Genomic DNA, 12624 nt, shown 5'->3' on the forward strand with positions numbered 1-12624 from the left:
CCCACCTCGAAGGTACTCACCGCCAGCCTGTGCTGCAGGAGCACTGTCCATTCATCTATGCAATGCTGATGTTCAGTGCTGGCTGGTGCTAGCCCAGTGCTGGCAACTCCTCCTCACAGGGTGTTGTGGACATGCCTTATGGCACATTTGTGACACCTAGTGCTGGTGCTAGAGCTCCGTGCTGGCACTGAGAGCCCATAGGAATGGACTCTGAGAAGGCTTAGCTAAGGCTGCCTTGTTCTCTCTCTCAGAGTGCAGCAACTGTTACCCTGCACATGCCTGATCCCATCTGATCTCACAAGCTAAGCAGGGTCAGGCCTGGTTAGTACTTGGATGGGAAACCACCTGGGAATACCGGGTGCTGTAGGCTTATACCATAGTCTTTCAAGACTGAAGGTTGCCACCCATTCTATCTCAGAACAAGCGTGTAGCTTTAAAAGTTGTACAGAAGGGGGTAGCAATGGATTACCAGCTGAATTTTATAAATGTTTTGAAGAGGAGTTGATGTTACCATTTAAAAAATTAATAGAAGAAATACAGCAAAAGGATGAAATTCCTGATACTTGGAAGGAAGCAATTATTACAGTTATACATAAAGAAGGGCTTGACCAAGAAGAGATTCAAAATTATAGACCAATTTCACTACTTAATGTGGATTATAAAATTTTTGCAACAATATTAGCTTCAAGATTAAAAAGAGTTTTGATAAACATTATTCATCAAGACCAAGCAGGGTTCTTACCAAGAAGACAAATTAGAAATAATATGAGAAAGATATTGAACTTTTTAGAATATTATGAAATGCACCCTGATAAGCAAATGGCGGTGTTTTTTGTTGTTTAATAGATTTTCAAAAAGCATTTGATAATGTGAACTGGAATCTGATGTTTTTACAATTTGAAATGATGGATGTAGGAACTCCGTTTATTGCTATGATTAAAGCTATATATAAGAATCAAACTGCTAGAATTAGAATAAATGGAGAGCTTTCAGAGGAGATAAAAATTGCAAAAGGAATGAGACAGGGATGTCCACTTTCTCCATTATTATTTTCTATGCCTAATAAAGGTTTATTCATTCATTCATTATTTATAGTGATTATGGAAATACTTTTGAATCAGGTGAGAAAGACAGAAGAGATTAAAGGATTAAATATAAGAGGAAGAATCTAAAATCCAGGCATTTGCAGATGACCTTATGGCGATTATAGAAGAACCATTAGAATCTGCCAAAAATTTGTTAGATGTGTTGCAAGAATATACTGAAGTGACAGGACTGAAAATAAATGTCAACAAAACAAAAATCTTAACAAAGAATATGCAAATAAAGAAAATACAGGAATTGGTGGTATTGACAAATTTCAAAGAAGAAGAAAAAATTTAAATATTTAGGGATTCAATTAATGAAGAAAACAAGCACATTAGTGAAAGATAATTATTTGAAATTGATTGAAGAAATAAAGAGATTTAACAAAATGGAAAGAATTGTAACTTTCGTTGATGGGAAGAGTTGCTGCAGTGAAAATGAATGTTTTTCCTAAAATAAACTCTCTTTTCCAAACAATCCCTGTAATTTTGAAGCAAGATATATTTAAAGAAACTAATCAAATTATCTCGAAATTCATCTGGCAGGGAAAGAAACCAAAAATTAAAGTGAAGGCCTTGCAAGTTGTGAAACTAAGAGGAGGCATGGGGGCTTCCTGATTGGTTTTTATATTATAAGGCCGCAGCGTTACTATGGATTAAAGAGTGGATTATATCAGAAGATCAAAGAATACTTAAACTGGAGGGACATGATCTTGAATGGGGATGGCATGCATTTGTTTGGCATGGAAAAGCAAACAAATTTAAGCGATTCAATAATCATAGATTAAGGAAATCTTTATTATGGATCTGGGCTAAAATACAAAGACAGACGTATACCATAATCCCCTGATGGGTGGCGCCGCTAGAAGCATGTACCCAGCCGAATTTACTAGAGACAACAAAAATGCTTAGATATGAAAGTTTATTGAAGAAAGATGGGCAATTAAAGACAAAAGAAGAACTGTTAAGACAGGGTGTGGAGATGGACTGGTGGACTCGCTTGCAACTTGATCCAAAATTTGGGAAAGATAAACAAGAGGGATTCTATTCAGAACAGACACCATTTGATAAAATACTCTTAGAAACAAAAGAAAAATATATCAAAAGAATGTATAAGTTCCTATTGAATTTTGAGATGCATGAAGAAACAATAAAAGAATGTATGATAAAATGGGTGCAAAATATAGGCCGTAATATTACATTAGAACAATGGGAACAGATTTGGAAATATAATATAGAATTTACTAGAGCAACAAATTTTAAAGAAAATGTATATAAAATGTTTTATAGATGGTACATGACACCAGTAAAACTGGTAAAAATGAATCAGAACATATCAAAAAATTGTTGGAAGTGTAAATGTGAAGAAGGGACATTTTATCATATGTGGTGGACATGTAAAAAAATGCAAGCATATTAGAAAATGGTAAGGAATCTAATACAAGAGATTTTGTTGTATTATTGTATTTGAAAAGATTATTGTATTTGAAAAGAGCGGATTTACAATACCGCTGAAACCAGAGTTATTTTTGCTTAATATCACCTTAGATATTATAAAGAAAATGATATGTATTTAGTTATGATATTAACTGCTGCAAGGATTTTATATGCTAGATACTGGAAATATATTAAAATTTCAACGAAAGATGAATTAATAGAGAAAATAATGAATGTGGTGGAAATGGATAAGCTTAGAGATTTTTGATCAACAGCGTAAACTGACACAGATAGAGCAACGGAGACCATTTTATGCTTGGTTGAAAGTGAAGTTGTAGATATATAAGAAAGGGCATTTAGATGAATATATTGTATACATGATATATTATACAGGATATGATATGATAGATAAATGATATTAAGACGTTAAACTAGAAGAGGAACAAGATTAGAAGATATGTATTGATTGATTGATTAGATATATTGATATATGATTGCCTGCACCCTTCAACGGTATGTTTTTGTGTGTGTTGTGTATTGAGTTTGTGTTTGTTTATATTTGTTTTTATTTTGGAAAATTAAAAAACTAATTTAAAAAAAAGTTGTACAGAAGGGGACACCTGAGCTGGTACCACATTTTCTATTGCCACAGCACTATCCTGGGAGAAGCAAGCCCAGGCAAAACTCTCTCTTTCCCGAGTAGTGAAAAGCAGAGCCATGCTGCTGTGGCCAGTATAGGGCCTATTTACAGTACATTCTTAATAAATTCAATTTATCCAAGCTTTGGTTTTTCAAAGTATGTGCTTAGTTGTACCATCTCTGATGATTGCAAAGCAGAAGGCCACAACCTGTGAGTTTGGAAGAGTGGGCTGGCAATGGAAACTGATCTGAGAGACTTGGAGACTAACCCAGGATTGGCGTCAGAAAGAGCTGAGGAAGTGGCTGTTCTCTCATAGAACAAAACCACAAGTATGCTCAGGTACAAATCAATGATGCTCCTGCTTCATAGTTGAAACACCCACAAGGTGATTAAAAATCTCTTTCCTCTCCCCCAGCCTGCCAAGGGTTAAGCAAGCAACAAACCTCCTCCCTCCCCCCCATCTCTCCCATCCACTGTGCAGCCAGGGGGGCGGGGATGTCGGGAAGTCCAGGTTTCTGCAGGGGTTTTACTGGAAAAGTTGTTGTGGCAGGTGGGAGGGGGTCACCATGGTGACGCCAATGGCAGTAACAGGTTAGCAGGGTGGCAGGCTATCAAGGATCAGTTTCATCAAAAACATGAGGATAAAAACAGGCAGGCCGGGTGCCCTGCAAGAAGGCAGCAGCACTGTTTAATTAAAGATCCCTTGTTAAATTGAGAGGTGCTGCCTATGTAGCCTGAGCCAGCCTGCTTTGAAGTTGCAGTCTCTAACCTGAAAGCCCCTCTCCTAATTTATGGTGTTTCGGGGCTGGTGTTATTAATGAGGAAGGAGGGGGTGCAGCCTATATGCCCAGAGGCATTCTTTCCCCCTTCCAGAGATGAGCCCCTCTTTTAAAAGTATATTTGGGGGGTTGGTACAAATAAAGCCCTGAACAGAAGGCAAAAGGCAGAGGCAGAATAATTGGTGTGAAGCATTAGGCAACCCTAGTAAGAATGGGTATCAGTGAAAAGCAGGGAGTCATACTGCATTTATTCAAGATACATCCCATTTTCCCCTCCATTTCACATATCAAAAAAGAAATCCCCCCCCCCCCCCGTATTTTCACAGTGCTGGAATTATGTCTGCCCAATGAAGTCTCTCAGGGTTGACCCCAGAGAGCATCAGAGGATGCTTTCTTCTATAAAAGGCTAGCCTGGCAGCTTTTCTTGTCCAACTGTAGCTGTCTGACACAGACTTGTTTTCTATTGTAATTCCATTTCTGGAATCTCTGAGCTGCCCAGCATTGGTTGTACAGCTCTTTGGCTCAACCACAGGGAAGATTTAAAAAGCTCTTATTCTCATGTTGAACCAGATCTGGGCAGAGGTGAGCTGCATCAATGCAATTTCAAACTCTGGAAGGAAGAGAACTTGACCTGCTTATGAGGTTACATATACTTCAGTCCATTGGGAACATGCAAATCAATACAGATATCTCTTCCTGGCATGGCTAGACAGAAACCTTCTTGGAGTTTTGGAGGTCCCCAAATCCTAAGCACTCTGGGTGTCTCCCAGCTCTTGTCCCTGTGTTTATACAGGTACTCCTCTCCACAGCATATGCAGACTCTCCTTTGTTATACTTAGGATCACCCTGCCAACCTGTCAAAACTACTTACATTAAGGGTCAGCTATTAAAAGCCCCTGAGCTGAATCTAACCACCTTAAGGATACACCCATTAGTTTACACCCAGAGGCGTATGTATGATAGGGAGCCAGAAGTGTAGGTATGATAGGGAGGAAGTTACAGCTGTGACAACAGTAGTCACCATGTGACTTCATTGTAGGAGCATAGCATTGATTCACCACCCCAAACTGTCTTATCAAAATAACCTTCTGGCAAGACTGGTTGCTGACTATACAGTACATTTTAAAAATATTAGCTTTCAATCTGTAAAGTGCTTCGTGATTCTATTCAACCTCAAAGCAGCCTCTCATCCCCATTAATATGCTGAGAGTCTTCCCTATCCGTCAACAGCTGGATCATAATGAGAAACCCATCTTGAATTTTATCTCCAGGAAGCAAGTTATGAACTTATAAAGGCCCCTTTACAAGCTATGCTTCTTCTACTGGGAAGGCTAACATATAGATCCACACATGATATTTTCACAAATGATAAATTGCATATGAGCTTTGCACTTTTCTCCTAGGCATTTCATAACATGGGAAATGACCCTTTTCCAGACAAGCATTTTGGAGGGAGAAGTTCTTGAATGACAGATTCATTTAGAGGAGATTTTAAAAATTAAAATAGTTACCTATCCCAAGCTTTGTTGGTGGCACAATAGGGGCATCACTAGGGTTCACGTCACCGGGTGCGGGATGCCAGCATGTCACCCCCCCCCATGCAGTGGGTGGGGCAACACCCCAGGTGGTGGGTGTGGGTATGTACCATCACTCCGCCCCCATTGGTTTTTTTGGCTGTACCTTTTGATAGAACAAAGATAGAACACATCCTGCATGAAATTATGCATTGATTTGATATACAACATGATGGCATTATTCCTCCAAACTGTGATTTTGGTCATAGTGGTGTCACACACACATACACACACACACCCAGGATGTCAACTTACTAATACCTTATTGCAGCAACTTTCAAACTTTTAGCACTTGGACCCACTTTTTAGAATGACAATCTGTCCAAGACCTATCAGAAGTGATGTCATGGTGGAAGTGGCATCATCAGGCAAATTAAAATAAAGTATAAATAATTAAAGTAAAACAAATAACTAAGTAAGCAGAAACCAGCCTTGGTCCACTGTCACCTGGACCCATCCCTGGTGGCCAGGAGTTCCTTAGGTGCAGGGGGTCTCCTTAAGGGTAGGGTCCTCCTTGGGAGTAAGCCCCAAGTACTATCAGGACTGGGGTCCCAGGCAGAACACCTACCTGGGAGTAGGGCCAAGTACCAGCTGGGAGCAGCAAACAGTCCAGTGGCCAGAAAGGGTGGGGACCGACAAACCTAGGGCTGGCTTCATAAGGAGACTGGGAGGTAAAGAGGGAGGAGGCTCCTCTCCAGAGGGGAGTAAGGCCAAGGGGAGAGTCCCTCCTGCACAAGGGGGGAGATCAAACCCCCCAGAGGGACTGGGCTTGCTTCAGCCCTGGAGGGAGGAGACCAGAGAGGAGAACTCCCTGACCTTGAACTCACCTGGGTCCTGAGGGCAACTCCAGGTGAGCCAGAGTCACCAAGGCCAGGACCCGCCGCCGACTATACTCAAGGGTGGCCAGCTGATCAGAAGTCAAGCACAAAGGTACCAAAGGTCCCCCCAAGGCCAGTCAGTCTGACCCCAACCAAGAGTGCTGCAGCCCTTGCTAGCCCCAACCCCTGGCCAAGAGACAACAGCCAGAGAGGAAGGGTTGGTGCATGAGTCCATAGGACAACAGCAGCACAAGTCTGCATAATGTACAGTGGTCTGTGAAGTAACAGGCCCCATGAATGTAAAACAGCTGACACTAGTAAACCTACTGTGTAGATCAACTGTATTTGCTTCCCATCCTTTATTCTACCACCAACCCACCTTCAGCACCTGAGTAAGCCCCCTCGATCGGTAGCAACCCCAGGGGCAGGGCCTCCTCCCACCACAGACTTACATCCACCAAGTGAATTTCCTCCATAGCTTGCTGTCTTGCCACAGCTCCTCCCCCCTGGGCCTTGTGCCAGCTTAAGGCTGATTAGTTTCCCTTGTTAAACTCACAAGTGCAGCAAACAAAAGTCAGAGTCAATTCCCTGTCCGTCCTCAAGCTTTTCTGCTACCCACACCAAACTCTCCCTTCATCAGGTGCTTTTATGCCTGAGGGCCCTATTGCCTTCAAGTGGCTGCACAATCCCTGGAAGCCCAGGCCTTCCCCTTAAAGGGGCCACTGCTGATACCGCATCTACCTCCTCACCAGATCTTCCGCAATTCCAATACACTTGCCTGCAATAACACCCCCCTCCAAAATCAGTAAGCTTTTCAGCCCTACCCAGTGCCCAATTCAATTTAAGAACTTCTGTTTAAACCAGATCACTGTCAGGATCCACCTGACTTTGCAAGTCTCCAAAAAGTTCACCTGATCAGCTGAAGACTCTGTTTTGTTCCTTTTTAGGGGGGGGGGAGCCTTTTAGTGGGCTGCCTTCCGGAGCATTTGTTGAGCTCCAGTTCCACCTTTGTTTCTGGCTTTGTAAAGTCACTCAGAGAGGTAAGGAACTTATGTCACATCTAGGACTAAAATGAAAAATTCAAGATGCCTCTGAGGGAACATTTTGTGTTCTCACTGAGAACCTGTGACACTCATCGCCAAAGCCCTTGCTAAGAATGTAGAAGAAAGTGTTCTCATACAAGCCGACTGCTGTATATCCTGCCCCACAGCAATGCTCTTATTGAGAAACACAGTATATAAAATATCTATTTTTGTCTTTCCGACCTTTCTTGCCACACTTGTCAGGGTCTTATGCACACTCCTATAGCCAGCATGGCAACTACCTATTGCTCCATGAGTAGTAACCTTGTCATGTGACTGGAAAAGGTTTGCATGAAATGCAAGTGAGTCAGTCACTGGAATGATAGAACAAGAGGTGTTTAGATGACATGGCAGAAGGTCAACCTAGGTGGAGCTTAAACATTGTAAACCCCAAGCTCTGGGTGGGATGTGAGACAGAGATGTGAGCTGAGGGTGCTTTACCTCCATCATGGTGGTGGGTTGTGCATGAATTAAACTCCACCAATTTTAACAAGAGTAAAGGAGAATAAACAGGAATGCAGGTTCTGAGGCTTGATCTACCGATGTAGCAGTATGAGATGAGAAGGAACTGGTAGATTCCCAAAGTGATGGAATGGACACTACTGCTTCAGACTGTAAGTGTACATGGGTGTGTCACATTAGAATAAAACTAGTACTGCAGGAAGAGAGAGAAAATAGGGAAGAACTTTCTTGAAGATGTTCTATTTGCAAGGACATTTTCATATGAGGAAGAATATTAATCATGCTATCCCCCACCCACAGACAAAGATGGTGGCAAAGGAAAAAAAAGCTTTCCCAGCATCAGTGACAGAGACAAAAAATTATCTTGACCTTGTTAGCTTTGGAAGAGCAGAAATGGAAGAAGATCAAAGAAACCAACACAAAGTCCTCCCCCCACTTCCTCTCCATACAGGGAAGAGAAGAGATGTTGAAATGTGGGAGGAAAGCCATTCTCAAACATTTACAACTTTATAGGGAAAAAATGAAGAATAAAAATTGACTTCAGATTGAATGCCCCTGTTCTAAGGGGGACACCAAAAAATGCAGAAATATTGATGTGTAATTTAGATAAGTTACACTGTCAGAATTGGTTGTAAGCACAAACTAGTACAAACCAAGCACTCAGAGACAGAAGTTAACAAAGGGAATTAAAAGCCACAAAAGGACACTTATCCATCCTCTGATTTTTCAAAACAGGCAAAGGATTGTGGGGAAGGGGGCTACATTTCTTACACCATTGTAAGAAATGGGCTTTGGCCCATGTCGTATTATTATTGCACTCAAAATACTGTAAATGATGTTTGGAGTATTATCATTGCACTCAAAGTACCAATGAAGGGGTGGAGTGTAGCCTCAAGGAACCTCAGGGCCTACATACCTGCCATGGTTGCCAACTCTGACTGAAGCTCTTCCTGAAGATTTATTTTCCAGCCTCATGTCATGTTGGAAGTTCCTGGAGACGCTGTGAAAATCTCCAAGCTTTCAGGAATCATGGGGAGATTGATGCTGACTCCTAAAGACTCCAGGCCAATTCTGGTGTATAGGCAATTTAATACCTGGTCTGTGAGTAACAGATTCAAAGACTCAAGCCCAAGACCTGAATACAGGCGGTCTTGGGTCTAGGGGGTGCAGGCCGCACAAGGTGATGCAGGGGGGGGTCCATTGGTAAAATTGCGGGTTGTTTTTTTTTAGGAATAATACCATCATGCTATATACCGTTGGATGTGTAATTTACAGTAGAATGCAATGAAAAAGACTGGAGTGAAATAACTCCTTTCTATCAAAATTTATGGCCAAAAAACCGGAAAACAAAAAAATGCATGGAGCCCTATGGAAAGTGAAACTGAGCTGTATCGCGCGTTTACTCAAGAGTAGGTGAACGTGCCTTAGTCTGTCAGAAAGGGCAGGCTGAGAGGAATCCAACGACACCAGAATGGTCTTGATCCAATGAATGCAGCCCCCAAAAACACCTGAGAAGGAAGTCTCTCCCTCCAAGCAGACGAATGTATTGAGCCCTATGGAAAGCGAAACTCACGAGTAAACAAACATACCTTGGGTGGTGGTCAGGCCAGGCTAAAGGGAATGTGAAGCCACCAGAATGGTCTTGATCTGATGGAACTGGAGCTCAACAAATGCTGCAGAAGGCAGCCTCCCCCCCCCCCCAAAAAAGGATCAAAACAGATGCTTCAGCTGATCAGATGAACCTTTTGGAGATTTGCAAAGTCAGGTGGATCCTGATAGTGATCTGGTTTAAACAGAAGTTCTTAAATTGAACTGTGCACTAGGTCGGGCTGAAAACCTTACTGGTTTCAGAGGGGGGTATTGCAGGCAGGCTACAGAGAAAATTCATTTGGTGAACCAGGGTTGGCTTCCCCTTATTTATTTGTTTTACTTTAATTTCTCTTGGGGGGTGACACCACTAGTGACCAAAATCACAGTTTGTAGGAATAATACCATCATGTTTATATACATAATATTATAATATTATATAATGTTATATATCAATCAATGTGTAATTTCATGCAGAATGCAATGGAACAAACCACATTGAAATATCTGTGTTCTGTCAAGAGGTATAAGCCAAAAACCAACAGGGTTGGGGTGATGGTATATCACCATGCCCACCATCCAGGGCGTTGCCCCACCCACTGCATGGGAGGAGGTTCATCTTGGGGGTGACGTGCTGGCCTCCCGTACCCAGTGACGTGAACCCTAGTAACGCCACTGAAGTAGTTGGAGGCTTCATCAAAGTGTCTGATATAGTTTTAATTTGAATTATACTTTACGGATCTTGATGGATGCCTGTTTGGCGTCTCCCCCCCTCTCTGGGAATCTGTTCTGTGAATACATTGGATCAAGTTATGGACATCCAAGCAATGGGTGGCTGCATCAGGGCTTTCATGGTGTTGTGGTGCTTTTGCACAGGGGCAACAGCACTAGGCCAACAAGAGCCAGCTCTTTCAACCAATGTATGTTCTGATTTCTGGACAGGCCTCCGGAATGGAACCAATACATACATTGGGGACCCAGAGTACTGTTTTAGTTATTGGGAAAGCCAAGAGGAGCATATAACCAAGAGCTTGTTCTCCTGTAGATTCCATGCTTCCCTGTCTCCCATCCTGCAGGAAAGAGATTATTCCCCAGTTGCCAGCCTCCTTCAGCAAGACAGGAGAGAGCCTCAGCTGTTTTCGGAGCTCTGCTTTATTGATTTAGTGTTCTTCTGTGTGATAAACGCATCCCGGAGAACCCATGAGCCTGCTGTGCCCCCATTGCATGAGAGGGTGTAAGGCCTTCCTCCACATCAATAATTCAAGCGAGACACAAGATTCACATTGGAGTTTCCAGGCCTCAGTTCCAGGAACTGCCTTTGTTTCACATGCAGAGCTGTGATGTTGCATTTGATTGTACCTAGGCAGAAGAGAACAGTTTTCCCTCCATGTATCCTCCTGTAAGCTTTCTTGTCCAGCTCTAAATGACTAGGAGGGAAGTCCATGCTGAAGTAAAGATTTGTAGTTTTTTGAAGTAAAGTTTTTTACTTCTCATTGGCCTTCTGGTGACCCTTCTCCCATAGCATGCACTGCATGCTATGGAATGGCAGGGGATAGGATTGGGTTGTTAGTTATTTATATGGCACCATCAATGTACATGGTGCTTTACTCAGAATGAGAGAACAAGTCCCTGCCCTGAGGGACTTCTGATCTAGAGAGACACCAGGAAAACTACAGGGGAAGAGGAAGGAAGTGAAGACAGGTAAGCAGGGGAAGAATATGCAATTGTTCCACCTAGTCTAGTTTCCTGTTTCCGACAATGATCAGCAAGGTGCTTCTCACTTCTGGGAAGCTCAGAGGGCAGCAACCCACTCCAGTTGTTTGTCCCATCCCCAGCAACTGGTATTCAGATATATAGAGGTTCCAGTTTGCGAACAGTCACAAAGTGTGTAAATTCAGATTGCCTAACAATAAGATAACCTTTCAAAACCTAAGCAAGAAAGTGCTTCCTCTTATCCTCCAGACTGGAAAAGTCCACAAAAGAATTGTGGCATGCTTGAACAACAAATGGAATGTCAATGAACCGAGGAGAGAAACTGTGCTGTAAGCAATTATGTTGCCGATACACAACTAGTGCTACGCCATGGGAGCAATGCCAATTCACACCTTATCCTCAGTAGATATGTGGGAAATGAATTGCATGTTTCCCAGCATAAAATATTGCACTTTGCTCAGAAAATGTGATTTCTTCATGAGGACCTGGATCTTCCTGGAGTTCAAAGCAGAAAGCTTGACTGACAGTTCCAAAAAAAAAATCCTTCCCTCCCAGAATTCTAGATGTGAGGTGGTGGTGCTTGTCCTCCTGGTCCTAGGCTTAGGCCCCAATCCTATCTATCCAACTCTCCAGAGCGAATGCAGTAGTGCCAATGGGGTGTGCGCAGTGCCAGATTAACCTAGTAGCAAAAGTATCATATGCTATGGGGCCCTGAGTTTTTAAGGGCCCCACACTAGCTAACTCTGGTGAAATCAGCATCTCATGATCTGGCAACCCTGTTGCTTACTTGTTGGGGAAGCTGCATGCTGTATGGTTTGTAATGATTACTGATGTCATTAAGAACATGATAACGAATAAATAATTTTATCCAAATTTAACTTTATTGTGGGCACAATCTTATTGTGCATCAGCACTGGCAAAGCGCCCACTCCATTGGCCCTGGCTGTTGCAAATGTACTGGAAAGCATGTTGCAACAGCAGAAGAGTTCAAGGTGCCAGAGAGAAGGCCTGTGCCAGCCTGCCAGCACCCACGGAAGACCAGTGTGCACCGGAGCAGGTAAGCAAGTAAGGGTGCAATCCAAATTGCGCCTTGGGCCAGCGCAAGTCCAGCCTCTGCGCTGACTTGACAGGGGAGGCTTGCATTTGCCGAGCTTAGCCAATATAAGAGTCGGGGGGGCGGGGAGGAGGTAAGAGGGAGGCGTTCTGGGGCAGGGGGGCACGGGTGGAGTGCGGTCCCTGGGGCGGGTGGGAAGCGGGAGACAGGGTTGGGACCCAGCAGATATGCCAAATCCTAGCCCCTGTTCCTGAGTGGTGTGGAGCAGCTGCAAGCTGCTCCACTCTCCTCTGACTTATGCCACTTATGGCACAAGTGCAAGGAGACCCATTGGGGCTGTGGTGGCTTACCCAGGGATAAGGGGAAGAGTTTCCCCTTATCTCCAGCTGAGCC

The 12624-nt window shown here is 43.1% G+C and overlaps 1 pseudogene; it reads left to right on the forward strand.

The window, feature by feature from the left end:
• Positions 1 to 250: 250 nt before the first annotated feature.
• LOC136643175 (5S ribosomal RNA) lies at positions 251 to 370 on the forward strand (annotated as a pseudogene).
• Positions 371 to 12624: the final 12254 nt, after the last annotated feature.

The sequence above is a fragment of the Tiliqua scincoides genome, chromosome 2 (genome assembly GCF_035046505.1).
Source record: "Tiliqua scincoides isolate rTilSci1 chromosome 2, rTilSci1.hap2, whole genome shotgun sequence".
In the NCBI taxonomy this organism is placed as follows: Eukaryota; Metazoa; Chordata; class Lepidosauria; order Squamata; family Scincidae; genus Tiliqua; species Tiliqua scincoides.